Source organism: Dipteris shenzhenensis, chromosome 8 (genome assembly GCF_047967505.1).
Source record: "Dipteris shenzhenensis isolate YYH24624 ecotype China chromosome 8, Dip_SZ_1.0, whole genome shotgun sequence".
Classification (NCBI taxonomy): domain Eukaryota; kingdom Viridiplantae; phylum Streptophyta; class Polypodiopsida; order Gleicheniales; family Dipteridaceae; genus Dipteris; species Dipteris shenzhenensis.
Window position 1 is genome coordinate 10639222 of NC_141603.1, and position 9169 is coordinate 10648390.

At 44.3% G+C, this 9169-nt stretch overlaps 1 long non-coding RNA gene across 4 annotated transcripts; it reads right to left on the bottom strand.

Moving 5' to 3' along the window:
• Positions 1-350: 350 nt before the first annotated feature.
• LOC147899092 (uncharacterized) lies at positions 351-2679 on the bottom strand. Of its 4 annotated transcripts, none has more exons than XR_015541456.1 (4): positions 1599-2679; positions 1344-1495; positions 563-587; positions 351-444 (listed from the first exon to the last, which is right to left on the bottom strand). It is a non-coding gene; the product is annotated as an uncharacterized LOC147899092 (long non-coding RNA). The 4 variants fall into 4 exon arrangements; XR_015541454.1 differs by having other exon boundaries at positions 1344-1500; XR_015541457.1 differs by lacking the exon at positions 563-587 and having other exon boundaries at positions 373-444; positions 1344-2679.
• Between the last annotated feature and the right edge of the window lie 6490 nt (positions 2680-9169).

Below are 9169 nucleotides of genomic sequence, written 5' to 3' on the forward strand. Positions count from 1 at the left end.
CTACACAATTGCTGACGCCTACTGCTGCTGCTACTTATGCTTTTGCTGCAAGCCTGCTGCTGCTATAGCCTCAACCTTCCCTAGTACCATGAGGTACTTCTAATGGCTAGAGTAGGTCTCTTGATCCTCAGTCCTTGCGGCTGTCCTTTACTGCCTTCTCTATGAGTGTGGGATCGATTAGAGGGAAGGGGTGAGGGCTAAGACTATGGGCTGGCTTGCTGACCGCTATCCACCATCTTGCAATCTCAGCATGTATGTTTGGCTCTTATCTATGGGTCTGATGCTGCCACAAGCCTTCAAGCCATAAACAAAATTTCAAGACACATTATCTAGTTGCATTTTTGTAATGTCAAGCTTGGGCAGTCTATGACACTTCGTGGATACCGCAAACCATGTTGGCAGGTACAGCCACATCAAACATTTTTGGATACACCAAACCCAAATCTGAACAAGCAGCATTGTAAACATCAAACATATGACTTTCAAAGCACCTAAAATTGGCGAAATTGAACCCTAGTACTGTTAAGCACTGACATAGAACTAAGAGATCCATGCAACTTACTGTCCATTATATTCTTGAAAGTTTCCTGCCCCCAAGAGAAAAACCAGAAAAATTACATCAGGCACCTCATTTCATATGAGATTCTCTCTCTCTCTCTCTCTCTCACCCACACACATGCACACACAACACACAGAAAGAAACAGTCTTTGTAATGTGTGAAGCTCTTAGGAGGGAGGTGGAGGTGGAGGTCCAATGGAGGAGGCGCACATGCAATCTTCTTTGAATAGCCTGTTTTCTTGCAAAATCCCTTGCACTACGACTGAATCCTCTCATGCGATACATCCATGCTGCTGCTTGCAGACAACATTTGTCCAGGACTGGAATATTCTGTGTTTGATTCATGGTGTGATAAAGCTCTATTTTGGAAATTATTTGAAGGATGTAAAAGATCTTCACCGCTTGGCTTCAGGAGGGAAAGTTCAATGGCAGAAGAGCAAATGATTCTTTACAAGCTCACAGGAAGATACTCCTGGTGCTTGTTTGAGCTTGCACTGGGTCCCTAGAGGTTCTAAACAAAGATTCCCGGGCTTTCAGTTGGATCTGGACATCCCTCTTGCAGTTAGCACCAGCTGGAGAAATATCGAGGTCACATACTGCAGGCTGCAGTACATCTAGCTCTCCCTTGTAGGTGGGGCTCAAATTCTGAACGAAGCTCTATGTGCAACTATGTGATGTGGTTTCTTGTTTCATGTTTTATCCTTAAGAGCATAAGGCAGATGATGCCCAAGATGGGAAGCACAATTTAGACATAAAACTACAAAGCAAGGCTTTATTAGCTAACCTTGTGGTGAGGGAATTTCTCCAGGGCTTCAGCCTTTGGAAAAGGCTCACTGCCATTAACTCTTCTATTTCAGATTACAGAGGTAAATCTGTTCTCCACCATATTGTAGACAGTTTCCAGCTTATCAATTGCAGCTTGGTACTCCAAGAGCTCTTCTCTGGAACACAGTAGGCAAACACAAACAAGCCCGTTATAAAGATAAGATAGCTGTTCGATTAATTTTGATTCATATGGTACTGCAAGTTGTAAGCTGACCTTGGCTTTGATAATTGAATTCTGGCTATGATCTGAAGTAAAAGCATAGAAAAAGGGGAAGATGCTGGTGCAGGGAGAAAGGGGGCCATCTTGGAATTGAATCAGAGACCTCGCCCGTGAAGTAAATCATCGCACCTACACTACTACAGGCTCTTGAACGCAGAGAAGATGCCATTGCTGTGCGCTAAAATTTTGAATGATGGAAGGCACGATCTATCATCCGGAACCAGCTTCTCTTCCTCTTGCTCATCTTCCAGCTCCTCTTCCTCCTCCTCGTTGTCTTCCTCCTCCTCTTCCTCCTCCTTTTTCTTGCATGTTTCTTGCGCTGTTGCTATCCTCCGAAACTGGGACGATCCCCACATTTCGAGTTGCATGGGTCCAGGCAATGCACACAGGAACTACTGGAAAGGGAAGGAGGAGAGTGTGGCAGGCAAGAAGGAGGTAGCAGGGCGCCATAGCGAAGGCAAATGATAGAATGGAAGCTGCGGGAAGGAATGTAGCAAAGAAAAGGTCAAGAGAGATGGTGGAAGGACACCAAAACTGATGTGTACATGAAGCTGTATCCATAGCTAAGGAGGAAGGTTGGCTAAGGCAGAAATGCATATATGTGCTATAGAAAAAGAAACGAGCTTGTTTGTTGAAGAAAATGAAGAAGATGAAGGGAAATGAGGCAACAAGGGGATGGGGGGCATTCTTCGGCGATCAAGGCGAGGGGAAGGGAAGAAGAGGGGAGCGTTTTACGAGGGAGATGAGGAGGGGAGGGGCAGGCTCCAACATCAAGGCTTTGGATAGAGGCAGAGAAGAAGAAGAAGACGACGACACCATAGCCATGAAAACTAGAACAAAAAATGAATAATACAGAGGAAAGACCTGTACAAGCCACGAGATTGAGAAAATGAAGAATATGGAGTGAGGAAAGATCTGCACTGTAAGCACGAGATCGACAGATTTGCACGCGCCATGGGACAGTTATGTTGGAATCTTCTTATTGATATTTAGAACTAAATTTTAAATCATTTTGAAATCATGACACGTGGCTCAAGGAGAAGCAAGATTTTCATTTCATTTCACAATGCTACCTGCCTAAAAATCCTATCGGAAATCTTTGACGTGAATACGAGTTCAAGTTGACGTGAATACAAGTTCAAGTTGACGTGGCTACAAAAATCCTATCGGAAAGCTACCAGAAGGTGTATTGATGCCTGACTCGACATATCAATCATTGCATGCCCACCTTCAACGCTTCATCACTTCGTTCTTCGCAGCAACCACACCGCTCTATCTATTGCTGCGTCTCGCACAACCCAATCCTTCTTCTTTCCTTCTCTTTAGACCATCCCGGCCGCTTTCCCATTTCATTCTTTCTTTCCGCATAAATTCAGTCCTGCTGGACAAAAGGGTGACTCCATTTTAGCTCTCTGGCTCGGCGGATCTGTGCTCGTCTTGCTCATTCTTTCTGCTAAGAATTGTCTAGTAAGAGGAAGCCTCCCTCACTTGTGTTTGCCAGCGCATGCTATCCAAAACATACGTCTCAGTTTCACCAAAATTTTTACAAAAAATCCTCGCGCCTTTTCGCCTTCAAATGCTCGAGAAACAGTGATCTACGGAGTAGCGGGGCTTGATGGTTCGGCATGTTTCTCAGAGAATGTCTTATCCGACATCAAACACATAATGGATGGGCTGGGTTCACACAAACATATATCGTCGTTGCAAGTACAATCTGCTGTTCCTTCAACTTTGTTTGTGTATGGCAAAGAGACCGCAAACGAAGCTCAAACAACCTCATATTCAATGATCAATGCTGGTCGTGGGGCAATCTTTGATGGTCACAAGTACAGGCTTATTGTGTTGGTCTCGAGCAAAAATGATACGCATTCGACCAACTCTCCATAGGAAAGGCATTTTAATTTTCCCATCTCAACACAAGGTAGGCCAAAAAGAGACGTGAACTAAAAAGGTAGCCAGAGCGTTTTCCTTTCTCACCTTGGCCACATGACATGCTTCAAGCTGACGTGGCTACAAAAAGCCTATCAGAAAGCTACTGGAAGGTGTGTTGATGCCTGACTCAACATATGCGTCTGCACAGGCAGGCAAGCAGCCTCAAGCAAGCAACGGATAGCGAATGAAAAGCTACCACATGGGATTCTTAGGAGCGTGCATCTCTATGTGATCATGTGCCGAAAACTGCGATAACAACCATGTGCCCCTAATTACTTGGCCATCACCAGAGCGTTTTATGAAACTCGAGCGTTTTATGAAACTCTAAAATCTTGCAAAGATGTTGGAAGCCCTTAGGGCAAGTGACCTATTATTAGGTACTTACAATAGCCCATATAGTTAGCAGATGGCCCATATAGTTAGCAACTGGCCAAGCATTCTAGTTTAGATAGCTTCCAAGAGGCAGCTTTCTTGACGGATTACAATCTCAGGACTGTTATCACGCATTGGTCTCCTTGTATCCATCTCACTCTTCTTGGGAGCTAGCAACCATGCCTCAGCGCAGGGTCAAAATGCCTCGCCATGCTTCTCCCTCCCACCTTGACTTCCCATCAGCTCAGCTGCTACCCGGCCTACCTCATGACCTCGCCATCCTTTGCCTTGCCAGACTTCCCCGAGCCAAGCTTTTCTCTCTTCGCTGTCTCTCTAAACAGTGGAAGCCTTTCTTATCCAATCCCAACTGAGTTTATCAAAACCATGGTTCTACGTAGAAACCATGGCTAGCTATTGACGTTGAAACAGGAAAACGCCTCAGCGTTCCTCCGATTCCCAAGCCCAAGCGATATTTTTCAGCCTAAGTTTTTGGAAGGGCCTCTACTGTGTTAAATCTCGTGGTAGCTGGAGGCCGGGCTGGATTGTCTAGACCTACCTTGCAAGACATTTTTGCGTACTGCCCTATGGCTAACAAATGGAGGAGGAGGAAAAGCATGATACGCACCAATGCACGAGGAGGAAAGGTATGATACGCACCACGAGCAGCCCAATCACTTGTGTTTTGCGAGGTAAGCTCTTTGTACTGGGAGGTTATCTGGATGGCATCAACGCCCACCCATCGTATTCCGAATGTTATGATTTTGAGCTTGATCAGTGGCAAGTAAACAATGAAGGGCTCCCTCCGAAAAGGCAACATCACAACTATGTGCAGACAAAGGAAGGACTTTATTGCTACTATAAGGACAATGATGGCGTGATTTGTTCCAAGCTTTATGACCCAATAAATGGCAAGTGGAAGGTGATCCTAGGGCAGGAAACGAACAAAGGTTCTGCAATTTTTTTAAAGTTTACGATGATTCTTGAAAAGCCTCCTATGCATTGCCTTCTCTGTCGAGAAGGTCTCCATATTATAGCCTTTCGATGTACGCTGCTTGTGGAAAGGGACGGCGAACATTTTTGGCCCGCTCTAGAAGAGGGTGACGTCGTATCATGTGAGATGTTGCCAACATAATGCTAGATCATTCACGGTACACACATGCCTTTTTCAACGTGCAAAGGAACTAGAGTGGTTGTATCTTTAATAACAGTTTGCTTAAACTCTCGCTCATGCAAACGATCACAAAAGCCTAGACTAGTTGGAGACCTTGTCAAGGAAGCTGAAATTAAGAATCTGATTACTAGATAGGCTATTGCTGTTACAAGGGCTGGTTTTCTATAATCCGCTTTCATAACTGAATACCTAGAAAAGCATGTGGTTCTCACTGATGTTCTTTTTGCAATAGGTTATTTACGGCAGCTATTTTGATCATGGGAGTACCTCCTTCTCACAGAGTGCGTTTGAAGATAAACGTTTGCAAATAAATGGTAGCCGTAACCATAGATTAGAAAATAATATTGAATTTTTTTTGTTGATGTTGGTTGTATGGGAATGGCATAACACAAAGTCCACATCATTTTATTTGCATGGTTGATCTTCTTGGATATGCAGGATACAGCTTGAATGAGGCAGAGAACTTCATCAAAAGCACAACATTCCCTTCTGGAAATGGCCAACTATCCTGCCCTAATGGCCAACCACTCTAGAAACTAGCTTTGCCCTATCCAACCCTCAAATAGAGGGAAAATGCTATGGGACATGCCCCCTGCATGCCTTCATCTATTTGCCAAGTGGCTCGCCCACCAAGTTGGCCTGTATGCTAGTGGAGCATCAGAGAGCACATAGGGCAGCCATGAGTCATAGGAGAAAGGGAAGAGTAACCTGCAGAACACAAAAGGAAAGAACAAGTGGGGAAAGAATTCGCTTCCAAGTAGCCATAAGCAAATAGAGAGGGTTGCCATGAACAGGGCATGCAACATATGAAGAGAGCCTACGGATGGTTTTGGGAAAAAAGCCTTAGTGCAGGGTTTGTGAAGCGGCTCCCTTCTTTTAATAAAAAAAGTTACAAAAAACATGGGCAGCCTCTTAGCATCCTGACAGCGTCTTTCCAGCAGTTCGTAAGAGCTTGGGCATAATAGATTGCCGTTGGAGGAGAATTGTGGGTTAGCCAAGCTACAAGCTTGGGCACTTAATGGGCAGCCTGTCGAAGATAGGGACGTGTAACCAACTTTAAAGAGTAGGAAATGAATAAAAAGGGGAAGCTTTTACCACACTTGCGAGCAGATTATGAGCAGCCTATGCACAGAATTTATAGTAGAAAGTTCCCCTAATGATTTGAGCCCATTGTTAAAAGAGCAATCATACAGCCCCAGGAAGCCTGCATTGGGAGCATGGGAGAGCTCTTGGGCAACCTGCAGTTATACTAGAAGCAAAGAAGGTAACAAAAATGTTTAGGCAGCTCTTGAGGTTTGATATGGAGAGTCCAACAAAAAAAGACAGTCTTGGAAAGAAAATAATGCATATCTAGAAGGCAACTGGTGGATCCAAACTCTGTGGTGGGTAACAAGCCATGGGCAGCATGTAGAGGGACCATGAGGCTAGATGCATCATAGGGTAGTCTATGTATTAGTTCACAAATGCAAAGATGGATAATTTAGGAGAAATATGGCCAGCTTGTGCAGGTGTGCAACCCTGTAGAAGTTCCACGTGACCCAGGGAGTAAATGAGGGGTTGCAGCCTTGAAGACAGTACTATGGACAAATCGAGAGCTTTGTGCAGTTGGAGCAAGGCTATAGGCAACTTGGTTTAACCATAAAGGAGGTGTCAGCCTCAGCAACAAACATACCAGGTAGCCTAAAGGATGAGCAACTCATGAACAAGCACAAAACATAGCAAGTTGTGAGAAAGACAGCACAACCATGGGGAAGCAAGATTAGCTCACTGAGAGCTTGGTAAATTAATATAATTGGCATAAGACACATACAAGCAATGATAAATACTTAGAAATGGAGTGACCAGTTTGGAGAGCTCATGGGGGAGAAAAAGAAAAGGGCAACTACTTTGGGAAGAGAAAATGCAGCTTGTGGGGAGAAAAGAGAAGCCCATAAGAGCACATAAGAAATGTTGGGCAAAAAGAAAGAAAGTTGAAGTAACTTACGAAAAGTCTCATGACTAGCTCTATGGCAGCCATGGAGTTAAAAATAAGCTGCTGCTGCAGCATTTGGCAATAAGGGCCATAAACGGAGGCCACTGGTCTTCTTTCTTTTCTTCCTCGTGCTGCTGCTCCAAGCTCATCACAATGCTGCGCCATTTGCAGATAATATACATTACAAGCCAAAAGACTAAGGTAGTGAATGATCATGGCTGGCTGCAATTCTAACCTTGTGAGTAGCATCACCTGGCTGTCCAAGGAGGGATTGGCTACCTTGAGAGGCGACTCCATGTGTATTTGCATTGGATTGGCGTCAGGCAATTCCATCACCACTTGTTGTGAGAACCTCATCCAAAGGTATTGAAGGACCGGAGGAGATGAAGGCTCATAAGAGCAAACGTACCATGAAGTAGCTCATCCGAATATTGGAAAGAAAGGGGAGAAGGAGGAAAGATCAGAGAGGGAAAGGGGATATGAACGCTTGTAAGATTTGAGGCAGAGCCAAGGACAGCCTCACTTGTTTGAAGGAGTGCCACAGATATCAACTTATCATGAAGATGTCAACAAGGAGCTAGGCAGGATGCAAGGAGGCATGAAGTGTATGAGATGAGAAAGGAAACAACTTATTTTGAGACCTATGCATAAAGGGAAGGAATAAGAGAGGAGTGGCCAGCGGATGAGCAAGTAGGAGGAGTAGACAACAGATTCTTGGTAGCCATCAAGAGCAAAAGGAGCATAGTGGAAAAAAAAGCATAGTTGCCAGGTAACGCCGTTCCATAGCTATAGAACGTTGGAACGGTGTTCTCTTCACTGAGCTTGAAGAGAACGTCTGAGGAACGTCTGGTCTATGGAACGGGTATGGAACGTTCCACATCCCTTGGGAATGTCTAGGGAACGTTCCCTAAGCCATTCCCTACATGCAGATCATCTAGATGATGGAGATGATAAAGAGGATGAAGAGGGCAGCAACCACAATGCTGCAGATTTAGATCGATCATTGATGTTGACAGTGTTGAGTGGATCATGCATGTAGCAGCTAGTTTTTTAAGTTCTAGGAGCCTTAGTAGTAGGAGGTCTCACTCTCCTTTTCTTGTATCATTCAAGATTCTAAGACTCAAGATAATCTCATATGCTTGTGCCTTGTCCTTTATGGACTTTGCTTTTGTATGCCATTGGCAAGCTACAATGATTAATCTAGATTCTATTATCAATGATTATGCATGAATCATGATTCATCTATAAGATTCAGTATTGACTTTATGTCCTGAGTCTTGAGTCCTTACTCCAAAAGCAATTGCAACGTTTTTGAGTCTTGGATTCTAAGTTTAAGCTTTCTAATGTATAGAATAGTATGTTTGTTTATGGGTATGGTGACATGGCGTTCCCTTCCCATTCACGTTCCCTAGGATTTGGGCGTTCCCATTCCCTAGGGGGTCGACGTTCCGTTGCCGTTCACGTTCCCTAGTAACTATGCAAAAAAGCCTCAACTACGTAAGGGGGAAGAGGAAGTGAAGGCTCGGAAGAGGAGAAAGCTTGCAAGGGTATTGCAACAGTGAGCTTGTTGGGTGAGTATCGTGGACAAAGAGAGAAATAAGGGTAAGGAAAACAAAGAGTAGTGGTCCATCGATGAACCCATAGTCAAGGGGAGAGGAAGCAACGAGAATGGAGCATCTAGACAACACTCTGAAGAGAGGTAGGCATCAATGGAAAGCTCATGAGGACTATAATCATAGTACTTCTGGTCTGTCACATAATAAAGGTGCCTTTGGCACCATGTTGTTAGAAATTACCCAACAGAGGGTACGCACAGACTACAATGGAAGGATGATAGAATTTCCCAAGAGCTCACATGGTGTGGTGTGGGGTGTGGAATCACAAACTTCTTTACTTAATATGCATAGATGTGCAAGCCAGTAAATAGACAATGGTCAGAGACAAATATAGAAGCAACGCTTTATATTTCCGTCCGTCCACAAAGTAGGACAGGATACAATTATTATACCAAAAGGTTTTCCTACTAGATGTCAAGCACTTCTAGATCTCTGAGACAGCATGTTCCACTGCTCCAAACTACTTGTGAATGGCTGCTCCAGAAGATGATGATCACAACAC